This window comes from Hyperolius riggenbachi, chromosome 6 (genome assembly GCF_040937935.1).
Source record: "Hyperolius riggenbachi isolate aHypRig1 chromosome 6, aHypRig1.pri, whole genome shotgun sequence".
Classification (NCBI taxonomy): Eukaryota; Metazoa; Chordata; class Amphibia; order Anura; family Hyperoliidae; genus Hyperolius; species Hyperolius riggenbachi.
Window position 1 is genome coordinate 29,951,332 of NC_090651.1, and position 14,153 is coordinate 29,965,484.

Below are 14,153 nucleotides of genomic sequence, written 5' to 3' on the forward strand. Positions count from 1 at the left end.
GCTAGCTTGACCACAATCTGCCAACCGACTGTGAAAAAGGACTCTCATAACAAATACATGCAATATTATGCAACAGTATGCATGTAGGAAATCCATGGCTATTTGGCTGCAGTTCAACTTCAGCAAGCAAAAGGAGGAATCTTGACAGCATCCTGAAGTGCAGAGTGATTGCAAATGACAATGAGACTTATTGCGAATGCGCAACCGAATGCAAGCAATTAAGTCAGAACTGCGACAGAACATGCTACAGGAGAGATCCTGACAGCCTGCATTCATTGTATCTTCCTGTTGATACTCATATTTGTGATACTAATATTCTATTTGTTAGCTGTACTACAAATACAATTCATTATATCATAAGTTTATTTTCACTCCAAATTCCCTTTAAAACTGCATTTCCGCTTAAAAAAATTAAAAAAGTTACTTCCACTATGATTTTCAGGGCAGTTCCTTTTAAGACCCTGTTGGCTGTAAATAATATTTAGTGGATTTCCTCTTTCCCAGACTTCTCTGTTCTCTAATAAATGGGGCCATCAGTGAGTCTTGCGAACCATTTGATTTTGAAAAACAATGTTGGTGCAAGTTACAGATATATTTAGCAAGCCATGTTTATCGCAGCGGCACGCCAGAACAAATCATACACGTTTTCCATCAAACAGAAGTGGAAATAATAATGACGCAGATCGTGTATTAGGTGATACCAGTTAATAACTGTTAAGTGCTTGTGGTTATACTATAAGTGTTTGCTGCTTTATGCTGCGTGTGTTTGTTTTGCTGCACTTAGGCCCCGTTCACACTTGCGGTTTTGCGAAAACCGCACCGGATGTCCGGACCGCACCGGAGCCGGATCGGACCTGAACCGTACGGTTCCTGTCCGGATCCGGTCCGGATCCGGTCCGGTTGCATACGGTTTCCGTGCGGTATGAACACGGTTGCGGTCCGGATCCGGATTCTTAAAGAGATAACAACCTGTATAAATACCTGGGGTTCTGGGAGGTCAGCAGAAGCTCTGGGGTCATTGTTGGAGACAGCTGGACGTGTGGAGACCATCCTTGGATACAGAGACAGCAGTTGGGACCATGGATCCAGTCATTTTTTACGCTTATTACCTGGGAATTCTCTCCTTCCTGTTGTTTACCTACTACTATGTGGGGAGAAGGCGTGCTCCTCGCAGGAGATGGTGGGTGCACCCTCTACTAGCCAGGAGGCAGAGGAAGGGAGAGTTCCAGGCCCTCTACCGGGACCTCAGACGACACCCACAGAAGTTCTACAGCTACACTCGGATGTCTATTCCCCTGTAAGTATCTAGGCCTAAATACACCAACCCCCACCATCCCTAAACACCCCACCCTCACCCCCACAACACCTCATCCCTGTATACCTAGCTAAACACACCACCCTGACCCCCACACCCCTGTATACCTAGCTATACACTACACCCCCACCCTCCACAACACTCCCAAACCTCTGTAAACACACCTCCCCCATCCTCCACCCAACACCTTGTCCCACAACATACTTTACAGCTTCTTCCTTTACATCTCCTGACAGGTTTGATACCCTTTTGGAGATGGTGAAGGATGACCTTAGGAAGAAGGATACCACGTTCAGGAGAGCAGTCACACCACAAGAACAACTACTCATCACACTGAGGTATGTAAAAACAAATTTTTTTATTGCAAAAACAACCACTTTCCAACATGGAAACATTCTTCCAACATGGAAGACAAAAAAATAACATATCAATGGTATAGCCAGGTCAGTTTTAAGGAACACCAACCACCAACTTTGTGCTGGAAGAGTTGCAGGGCATAGCTGCCCAAGTGTCTTTCGGGGACACCAGTACCTAATATTAAAGTGCTTCAAAAACCTAACCACTGGCACAGGACCCTCTGAGCCATGGATGAAGGACACAGGGCAGTGAAAAGGCTAGGCCTCTCACCGACCAGTCAAGGTGTCCTTCATCCATGGCTCCTAGGGTCTTGTGCAAGTGATTAGGAACAAGAACAAAGTGAGGAGCAAGAGGAACCGATGGCAGAGGTGCATGACTACAGGTGCAGTGCAACAGGCACAAGGTTGTGACCCAGGTAGTGTCTTTCGGGGACACCAGGCCCTAATAAATTGAAGTGCTTTAAAAACCTAACCACTGGCACATGACCCTCTGAGCCATGGATGAAGGACACAGGGCAGTGAAAAGGCTAGGCCTCTCACCGACCAGTCAAGGTGTCCTTCATCCATGGCTCCTAGGGTCTTGTGTAAGTGATTAGGAACAAGAACAAAGTGAGGAGCAAGAGGAACCGATGGCAGAGGTACATGACTACAGGTGCAGTGCAACAGGCACAAGGTTGTGACCCAGGTAGTGTCTTTCGGGGACACCAGGCCCTAATAAATTGAAGTGCTTCAAAAACCTAACCACTGGCACATGACCCTCTGAGCCATGGATGAAGGACACAGGGCAGTGAAAAGGCTAGGCCTCTCACCGACCAGTCAAGGTGTCCTTCATCCATGGCTCCAAGGGTCTTGTGCAAGTGGTTAGGAACAAGAACAAAGTGAGGAGCAAGAGGAACCGATGGCAGAGGTGCATGACTACAGGTGCAGTGCAACAGGCACAAGGTTGTGACCCAGGTAGTGTCTTTCGGGGACACCAGGCCTTAATAAATTGAAGTGCTTCAAAAACCTAACCACTGGCACAGGACCCTCTGAGCCATGGATGAAGGACACAGGGCAGTGAAAAGGCTAGGCCTCTCACCGACCAGTCAAGGTGTCCTTCATCCATGGCTCCAAGGGTCTTGTGCAAGTGGTTAGGAACAAGAACAAAGTGAGGAACAAGAGGAATCAAAGGCACAGGTGCAGGACTACAGGTGCAGTGCAACAGGCACAAGGTTGTGACCCAGGTAGTGTCTTTTGGGGACACCAGGCCCTAAATTATTAGTGCTTCTAAAACCTAACGACTGGCACAGGACCCTCTGAGCCATGGATGAAGGACACAGGTCAGTGAAAAGGCTAGGCCTCTCACCGACCAGTGAAGGTGTCCTTCACCCATGGCTCCAAGGGTCTTGTGCAAGTGATTAGGATCAACAAAGTAAGGAACAAGAGGAATCAAAGGCACAGGTGCAGGACTACAGGTGCAGTGCAACAGGCACAAGGTTGTGACCCAGGTAGTGTCTTTTGGGGACACCAGGCCCTAAATTATTAGTGCTTCTAAAACCTAACGACTGGCACAGGACCCTCTGAGCCATGGATGAAGGACACAGGTCAGTGAAAAGGCTAGGCCTCTCACCGACCAGTGAAGGTGTCCTTCACCCATGGCTCCAAGGGTCTTGTGCAAGTGATTAGGATCAACAAAGTAAGGAACAAGAGGAATCAAAGGCACAGGTGCAGGACTACAGGTGCAGTGCAACAGGCACAAGGTTGTGACCCAGGTAGTGTCTTTTGGGGACACCAGGCCCTAAAGTTCAAGTCCAGCAAAACCAAAAGTTAAAATGCCCTGTGATGGTATCCTTCCTCCGAGGATCGGAGGTATTCAGAGGAGCATGTCCATGAACAATTTGACTTTTTTTTTCAAATTGTATCGGCACCACTACTAGAAAAGGTGGGAGTTGCTGCCTGGAAATCTGGACTCTCTTGGGTGCTGGTCGTGGATGAGCTGGACCCTGACAGCGGTGGCCCATATTGACTGCCTCTGTAGCCGGTGTACATCTGTGATGATTGCCAGGTGGGCACCGCTGTTGGTTGTGGGGGTCTAAAAATTGGTGGTTGCAATAATGGCGTGTCCATGTGCTGTTTAATCACCTCCAGCAAATTGGAATGGCACGCCATCAGGTTTTGTGAAGGCACCTTTTCAAGATATGGTATTAGAGACATCACAGTGTGAAAACACGGGTGTGCCTGCAATTTCAGTAGTTCCTTGCTTTGTTGATGCATTTGCTGCATCATGTTCTGCAGCTGGCCCACCGACTGATGATGCTGCGCACGCAGTTGGTCGATTTCTCCTCTGTGCATCTCATGCATCATTTTAAGCTCGTCCCTGTAGTGCCCATGTACAGCGTCGAGCTCACATTGCAGTGAAGTGATGTGGGACTTGTACTGCTCCATGATATGGCCCCTGTCCTCATCTTGCAACTGCCGGGTTATGAGAGTTTGGTGGCTCTGAAGAATCCCGAGAAGTCCGGAGACAGCCCCGGACATCTCGGACTCTGTCTCTCTCCTTGTTGGGGGGAGGGTACCTCGACGCCTCACTGGTGTGGTGGTCCTCACTGGTGGTGTGGCAGCATCTTCCCGTCCTCTGGCCTGTGTCGGGGTTGCCCTGCGCGCTGGTTGTGCTGCAGTCTCTCGGTGCTCCTCACTTTGTTCTTGTTCCCCTGGAGCTTCCATAGCGGTCGATTGTGGAGGTTCAGCTTCTTCCACACTCGGTCCTGCAACCTCAACATCCAAGCTCTCTTCTGCCAAGTCATCATCAAAGGACGGAGTTGTGATGAAGGACTCCCTCCTCCTACTCCTCGCCTCGGGGAAATAGGTTACATCGGCGACGTCATCATCCACCAAGCTCTCCTCACTGCTGAACCGTGCCTCCTGGGTCGGTTCCTCTTGCTCCAAATTGTCTTCAGTCCTGTAGATAAAAAAAATATTTATTGGTGTGCCAAACAGCATGTGGCGTCAATTCACAGAGCTACCAAACACTAGCAATCACTTTATCACCCGTTTCTACCCTACATTTGATAAAGCTTGTGAGAAAAGTTCGCTAGCCATGGGAATTGAGGCCATAGCAATACATGGCCGAAGTCATGGTAAATGAGCTCTCAGTTCCTGCCCACAGTAGTGGTACTTACAGTCTAGGTTCCAGGCTTGCATTGATGAAAGACAATTGCTTGGCAAATTGGTAGTCTTTTTGTCGCCTTCCCCCGCCACTGCCACTTCGTTCGGCAAGTTTTTTCTTCCGTAGCCATTTCACATATGCATCCCGTATATTGCGCCACCTTGTCTTGTACCTTTCTCCTGTAACGACATGAAAAATTGATTTCGATTATTTCTCTTGTAGGTACATTGCAACTGGACAAACATATACATCGCTACATGTCACATTTCGTATTGGGAAGAGCACGGTGGCAGGCATCGTCGTGAGGACTTCGAGGATCCTTTGGACGCGACTGAGGGCCAGATACATGCCTGTGCCGGACACCACGAAATGGGAGGAGATCGCCCAGGGCTTCTGGACCGAGTGCAAGTTTCCTAATTGTGTTGGCGCACTGGATGGGAAACACATCCGGATTCAGAAACCCGTGGGGAGTGGCAGCCATTATTTCAACTATAAAAAATACTTCAGCATTGTTCTAATGGCAGTGGCAGATGCGGACTACAAGTTTGTGTACGTGGATGTGGGGTCGTACGGTAGTTCCAATGACTCTGGAATTTTCCAGCGTACGACCCTTTGCCGGCTGATGGAGGAAGGCAGACTGCGTCTCCCCCGTGACAGACCCTGGCCTGGGACAAGGGCACCGGCCTACCCCTATGTGTTTGTGGGGGACGAGGCCTTCGCCCTGTCCGACCATGTAATGCGTCCGTACCCAGACAGGGGACTTGATGCCAGCCAGCTACACTTCAATGCTCGGTTGAGCCGTGCAAGGAGAATGGTGGAGTGCACATTTGGGATCCTGGTGTCAAAGTGGAGGGTGTTCCACACGCCCATGCTGCTGAAACCGGGCAACGCAGTTGTCGTGGTGAAGGCAGCATGCATCCTCCACAACTTTGTGCGGCAGGAGGAAAGAGAGACTCCGGAACCCCCGAATGTGCTTCCACTAATGCCCCTGCGGAGGTATGCAACCAGGCCAAGGGTAGTGTCACTGCGGAACAGGGACCAACTGAGACTTTATTTTACCACACCACCTGGACGAGGGTGAATGTTTGGTTTTTAATATGTTTTGTTGAAATGTGTTTATTTTGGAGTTTCAAGTTTGAGTGATTTTAAATGTATTAATTTTTTACAATAAATTGATGTATAATAATTGGTCATTGTGTATGTTTTATGTGCACAGGTGGGGTACATCGCAGGTGGGTGGGATACATCACAGGTGGGTGGGATACATCACAGGTGGGTGGGATACAACACAGGTGGGGTACAGGTGGGTGGGATACATCACAGGTGGGGTACAGGTGGGTGGGATACAACACAGGTGGGTGGGATACATCACAGGTGGGGTAGAGGTGGGTGGGATACAACACAGGTGGGGTACAGGTGGGTGGGATACATCACAGGTGGGGTACAGGTGGGTGGGATACATCACAGGTGGGGTACAGGTGGGTGGGATACAACACAGGTGGGTGGGATACATCACAGGTGGGGTAGAGGTGGGTGGGATACAACACAGGTGGGGTACAGCGCAGGTGGGTGGGATACATCACAGGTGGGTGGGATACATCACAGGTGGGTGGGATACAACACAGGTGGGGTACAGGTGGGTGGGATACATCACAGGTGGGGTACAGGTGGGTGGGATACAACACAGGTGGGTGGGATACATCACAGGTGGGGTAGAGGTGGGTGGGATACAACACAGGTGGGGTACAGGTGGGTGGGATACATCACAGGTGGGGTACAGGTGGGTGGGATACATCACAGGTGGGGTACAGGTGGGTGGGATACATCACAGGTGGGGTACAGGTGGGTGGGATACATCACAGGTGGGGTACAGGTGGGTGGGATACATCACAGGTGGGGTACAGGTGGGTGGGGAACAGGTGGGTGGGCCACGGGTGGGTGGGCAACACGTGGGTGACACAAATCCATAGCAAAAGTTGAATACATCACAAGCTTATTTAACCACAAGCCCCCCCCCCCCCCCCCCAAAAAAAAACTTCTAGTCAACATACCCTCTGTGCCTTGCTGTCTCTTGCTCAAGTTCTCAAAGTCCTCCACATACAGCTTGGCAATTTTTTTCCACAGGCCTCTGCATTTTTTGATGTTGCTGTGGTCCGCATCCCCCTTGTCCCACAGGGCTGGTACCTGCTGCACCTGTAGGATGAGGTCTTCTGATGTGTAGGGCCTCACCCCCTCGCTATCAGACTGATCCTGCTCCATATTGCTGCCAAAGAGCTCCAGCATGAAGTCACTGCTGCTCCACTCTGTGAACGCTGGTGCCATGTGGTCCCCATCCAAAATGGCCACCATACCATAGAGTCTGCATAGGAAGTGTGGTACAACATCCGGTTTTTATAGCCAGTGTGTTGTGCGCTCTCCGGTTCTCATTGGTTTCCATTGGCCGGATGCAACATTCCGGCTCCGGTCCGGATACGTCAGCCGGACCAGCCGGACCAAAAAATAGCGCATGTTGGAACGGACGCCGGAGTCCGGATCCGGTCCGGCTCCGGTCCGGACGAAACGGACGCATGTGAACGGTCGCATAGACTTTCATTGCTATGCCGTGCGTCCGTTTCGTCCGGTCCGCATGCGGTCCGGCTCCGGCACGGCTCCGGCACGGCGATTCCGGATAGCAACCGCTAATGTGAACCGGGCCTAAAATAAATAAACTCGTTTCATTAGTTAGGATCTAAATGAGGGCTTACGCTCAGGAAATGCTCAAGAGGACCTGTCACAAAGCCTTCAAAATGCAGCAAAGTAAAAAAAAAGCAGATTGATTGGAAACAAACTTTACATTTTGTAAACGTTTATTAAGCTACCGGCTGAAGGTCATACAAAGCAAGTGCATACGCTAATAACACGAGGACAAGGAAGAGAGGATAAGAGAGGGAGAGAAGAAGACAGAGGAAGAAAAAAAAGACTTATGACAAACAAAATTGGGAAGAAAGTGTATATGTTACACAGGCATAGCTCCAAAAACATTAAAGAGACTCTGTAACAAAATTTTCAGCCTTATTTCTTCTATCCTATAAGTTCCTATACCTGTTCTAATGTGGTCTGTGTTACTGCAGCCTTTTCTAGTTGCACAGTGGCTGTATTATCTCTGTTATATGATCTAATCTTCTCTCCTTTGTCGGCTCTGTCGGCTGAGGCTGGAATGTGTGGAATGTGCTGCACTGCTTGTCATTGGCAGAAACTATACACACCCTCTCCAAGCTCTGTATGAGTCAGAGACTGAGCTACTCTCAAGCCTATTACAGTCTAGTTAGAAGCCATGTCTTTTGTTTGGAAACACTGCCTAAAAATGGCAATTACAAGCCAGGATTGCAGCAGGGAGTGGCAGAAACAGCACAGAGGGGCCCAGGAGAACATAAGGAATAGAATGGTATGCTTTTTATTGTAAGAATTTTTGAGTACAGGTTCTCTTTAAAGTAGACCTGAAGTGAAAAAACGGTATGTTATAATGAATTGTATGTTTAGCATCGATAATGAATACAACATTAAAAGCAAAGAAAGGCATCTTATATTTTTATTTTCAGTTATATAGCTATTTTTTTATTTATTTTTTTATAAAACTGCATAATTCTGTTACAGTTGCAGTTTTAAAACCTTACTCTGTCTTCTAAGCTATAAAACAAAGCAGAAATAATAACTCTTTCCTGCAGTAAAGCTGTCTCTCACTGTTATTTGGCTGTTTAAGTGCTTCAGAAAACAGGACTTTATTGGTCCCAGTGGGTCAAATTTCTCAGAGAAGCTCTTTTGCAAAGATAACAACTGAAGTGTTTTAACTCTTCCTATACTGGAAAACTATATGAGACTCTTGTCTTTGCTACTAATGTTCTATTTCTTAGATGTACTACACATACAATTCATTTTCTCATAAGTTTATTTTCCCTTCAGGTTTGCTGTAAGTGTAATAATTTCATGCATTCTTAATTTTAAAAAATGTAGAAAAAAATAAAACAAACATATCTTAAAGGGAAGATCCACGAAGAGAGATAAAAAAATAAAAATACTAATCCACTTACCTGGGGCTTTCTCCAGCCCGTGGCAGGCATTAGTAGAGACGCACGTTGGAGCACACAAGAGCCTAACCTGGAAGCCGGCCTGGCCAGGTCGGGTGAGCCACCGGAGAAGATCAGAAGCCTCCTGATCGGCGTCGAGGGCACGTCCTGCCTGCCACAGGCTGGAGGAAGCCCCAGGTAAGTGGATTAGTATTTTTATTTTCCCTGAACCCTGCCTTTAAGAAAATTGTGATCATGAGACTCACAACATTATACTTCTTCTTCTCATTAGCCTTCGTATATACAGGGTCCTGGCCCAGCCCATGTATCCATCATGTGCCAAAGATCTCAGGTCTGATACAGTACCTACATTTACAGCTAAGTTTAGAATAGGTGATAGGATGGGACATCACGGCAAGCCCGCCTCTTCCTGTCTGAAAATTCGACTTTAGCCAAAAGTCAGATTTTTTAAGGAGTGATTACGGGAACATGGGGGAATGAGGAGACAAAATGGACAATGCACCGAAGTATGTGGATCCAGCTTGAACATACCTCTGTGCTCAGCTTAGGTAGCTGTGTCTCTGGCAGGTATCCTTTAAAGAGAACCTGTAACAAAAAAAAGTTCCCCTGGGGTGTACTCACCTCGGGAGGGGGAAGCCTCAGGGTCCCAATGAGGCTTCCCCCTCTGCTGTAGCTGCAGGCAATCCAGCGCTGGCTCCCCCGAAGTGTCCTCACACAAATACTGTATAATGATCACTGGCCTTGACCTTGTAACCCAACCACAGCTAAGGCTGTACTTCCTTGCTTTAAGTCCTCATTCCAAGTTCTCACAAAAAAAAGTAAATTACAGATGTCCAATCTACAGGTTTTTTTTAGGGAAACAGGCAACAATCTAACATATATGAACTTTCTCTGCAAAGACTGCAGGCTGATTGTTATTGAAAAGCGTTGTCCAATAAATTCTGTTCCTTCCCTGTAAAGTAGTAATGATGGTGTCTGTGCATGTTTCCCCAGCCCCCCATTCCTCAGTAAAAATGGAAATGTGTCAGTCCAACTACTCCTATGAGAAGCATCACCAGTAGCTCAAGGAAACCAATGGCAGTTGGAGGATGACAACAACGTGGTAATGATATTTTTTATTATTGATATTATTTATGCTACATATCTTATATATAAATATATTTGAACCAGAAATGTTCATTATTTTCTAAGACTTTACAGGGTGGGAGCAGGCACCCCAGTGTGAGTGTAAACTACCAATTTAGGAAAGTAATAAGGAACAATCGTACCTCGATATGACGGTTAAAGAATAATTTATTGTACACCAAAAACAAACAACATGTTTCTCAGGTTTCACCCGCTTCTTTGGGGTAGGAGCGCCTTTACCGTTTCTACAGAGACATTCTGATACTGTGTTATTAACCCAAAAAAGAGAGTGAAACCCAAGAAATGCATCATTTGTTTTTGGTGTTCAATAAACTATTATTTAACCTCTATATCGAGGTAAGACTGCTCCTTATTAACTCCCAAATTGGTAGTTTACACACACTGGTGCGCCTCCTCCCAACCTGTAAAGTCTAGTAGTCCACCTTTCAGGGAGTTGTCCCTGCAACCCATACCAGTGGTTCCAGAGGACCTTTTCGATGGGAGTGCAACCCAAACTCAGAAGAAGGCTTTCCATCCGAGTGGAGAAGGTTTTTTCTACATGCTCTAAACAGTAACAGGGTGAGCAGCGTCAGGATGCCTAAAAGTGGAAGACACCGCTCCCCATTACACTAGAAGTCAACGAACGCTGCAGAAGGTCGTGGTCCGGTCCTCTGAGGAAGCCCCAAGGGTGAAACAGCTGTCAGGATGTGGACAGCAGACCACATGCACCTACCAGCGTGATTCTATCCACACTGCTCCTATTGCCTATGTCCATCTTCATGTGACAATGCAAGTATCCTGCACTGCTAGCTTGTCCATGCCCCCCAATGCTTGCTTTTGCTGCATTCTTGTGCTATGATGTTATGGAAGATGCTGTCATGCTGTAATGCCACGTTTGTGCACAATGTGGTCAATTCATAAAAGGCTATGCAAAAAAAAAAGATCTGGTCCGGAAAATACATAGTTACATAGTTACATAGTTATTTTGGTTAAAAAAAAGACATACGTCCATCGAGTTCAACAAGTACAAAGTACAACTCCAGCCTGCTCCCTCACATATCCCTGTTGATCCAGAGGAAGGCGGAAAAAAAAACCCACAAGGCATGGTCCAATTAGCCCCAAAAGAGAAAAATTCCTTCCTGACTCCAGATGGCAATCAGATAAAATCCCTGGATCAACATCATTAGGCATAGCCTAGTAATTGTAGCCATGGATGTCTTTCAACGCAAGGAAAGCATCTAAGCCCCCTTTAAATGCAGATATAGAGTTTGCCATAACGACTTCCTGTGGCAATGCATTCCACATCTTAATCACTCTTACTGTAAAGAACCCTTTCCTAAATAAATGGCTAAAACGTTTTTCCTCCATGCGCAGATCATGTCCTCTAGTCCTTTGAGAAGGCCTAGGGAGAAAAAGCTCATCCGCCAAGCTTTTATATTGCCCTCTGATGTATTTATACATGTTAATTAGATCTCCTCTAAGGCGTCTTTTCTCTAGACTAAATAAACCCAGTTTATCTAACCTTTCTTGGTAAGCGAGACCTTCCATCCCATGTATCAATTTTGTTGCTCGTCTCTGCACCTGCTCTAAAACTGCAATATCTTTTTTGTAATGTGGTGCCCAGAACTGAATTCCATATTCCAGATGTGGCCTTACTAGAGAGTTAAACGGGGCAATATTATGCTATCATCTCAAGTTTTTATTTCCCTTTTAATGCATCCCAAAATTTTGTTGGCTTTAGCTGCAGAGGCTTGGCATTGAGTACGATTATTTAACTTGTTGTCGATGAGTACTCCTAAGTCCTTCTCCAAGTTTGATGTCCCCAACTGTATCCCATTTATTTTGTATGGTGCTAGACCATTGGTACGACCAAAATGCATGACTTTACATTTGTCAACATTGAATTTCATCTGCCATGTATGTGCCCATATAGCCATCCTATCCAGATCCTGTTGCAATATGACACTATCTTCCTGAGAGTTGATGATTCTGCACAATTTTGTATCATCTGCAAAAATAGCAACATTGCTCACTACTGCATCTACTAGGTCATTAATAAATAAATTGAAGAGCACTGGACCCAGTACAGACCCCTGTGGGACCCCACTGCTAACAGTCTCCAATTTTGAGTACGATCCATTGACCACAACTCTTTGTTTTCTGTCCATTAGCCAGTTCCCTATCCATGCACACAAACTCTTCCCCAGTCCTTGCATCCTCAACTTTTGCACCAGACTTCTGTGGGGAACAGTGTCGAAGGCCTTTGCAAAGTCCAAGTATATCACATCTACAGCATTCCCAATATCCATATTAGCATTCACTACCTCATAAAAGCTGAGCATGTTAGTCAAACAGGACCTGTCTTTAGTAAACCCATGTTGATGCTGAGAAATAAGATTATTTTCTACTATGAAGTCATGTATAGTATCTCTTAGTAACCCCTCAAATAGTTTGCATACAACTGATGTTAAGCTTACAGGTCTATAATTTCCTGGATCTGATTTTTTGCCCTTCTTAAATAATGGGAAAACGTGGGCTGTACGCCAATCCCCTGGGACTCTGCCAGTTGCAAGAGAGTCACAAAAGATAAGATAAAGGGGTTTAGCTATAACTGAACTTAATTCCCTTAGGACCCGAGGATGCATGCCATCCGGGCCAGGTGCCTTGTCTATTTTTAATTTATTTAGTCTTGCCTTCACTTCTTCCTGCGTTAAGTATTTAATATTACAGTTGGAAGATTGACACTCTTCTGCCTCTGTAATTTGCAACAGTGCTGTTTCCTTTGTGAAGACAGAAGCAAAAAAAGCATTTAATAACTCTGCCTTACCTTGGCCATCCACCATTGAGTTCCCACCCTCATCCTTTAGGAGTCCTATACAGTCAACCTTTCTTTTTTTAGAGTTGATGTACTTGTAAAACTTTTTTGGGTTCGATTTTATCTCCCTAGCGATTTGATTTTCAGCTTCGATCTTTGCCAGCCTAATTTCTTTTTTACAATTTTTATTGCACTACTTATAATTGCTTAGTGCAGCCTCGGTCCCCTCCTGTTTTAGGACCTTATAGGCATTCCTTTTCCTCTTCATTTTATCCCTAACCTTTATATTCATCCATAGAGGCCTTTTTTTATTCCTAGACATTTTGTTTCCATATGGGATATGCATACAACAATATTGATTAAGAATAAGTTTAAAAGCTTGCCATTTCCCTTCAGTGTCCTCCCCTTGTAGTACATTATACCAGTTCACCAAACTTAGTGCCTGCCTAATTTGATTGAACTTTGCTTTTCTAAAATTCATAGTTTTAGTGGTCCCACTGCCCCGTGGCCTATCAGTCACCAGATCAAACGTTATCATGTTGTGATCACTATTTCCCAAATGTTCTTGAACCTGCACATTTGAATCATTATCTGGTCTATTAGAAATGATCAGATCCAGTAACGCATTCCCCCTAGTTGGTTCCGTTACCATTTGAGTCAAGTAATTGTCCTGTAGTGCTGCCAGAAATCTGCTGCTTTTACCAGAATGGGTAGCCTCAATACCTCAGTCAATGTCTGAAAAGTTGAAGTCGCCCATAATTATGACCTCATTTTTACTCGCAGCTTTTTCAATCTGCTGTAGTAATCACAGTTTTGCAGCTTCATTAATATGAGGTGGTCTGTAGCATACCCCAATAAGCAATTGGCAACTTTTATTTCCACCATGAATATTTACCCAAACGGACTCCACATCTTCGCAATCTTCTTCCATCTCATCGTAGAGGACAGCTGTAAAAGAATTCTTAACAAAGAGACAAACCCCTCCACCTTTTTTCCCTGTTCTATCCCTCCTAAACACATTGTATCCTTTTAAATTAGCTATCCAGTCATGGCTTTCATCCATCCATGTCTCGGTTATTCCCACAATGTCATAGCCTTTGTCATTCAGAATGAACTCTAGTTCGTCTATTTTATTTGCAAGGCTCCGAGCATTGGTTACCATGCACTTTATATTTTTACCACCACATTTACCAATTTTGTTTACATGAAATGGGCTACTTGAAGTTTTACCAACCTCCTTAATCTTTACACTGTCCCCACCCCCCTCTCCACCCCCATAATGTTAGGCTCCTACTGTCTTTTTACCTTATCTTGTCTACATATTGAGACTTTA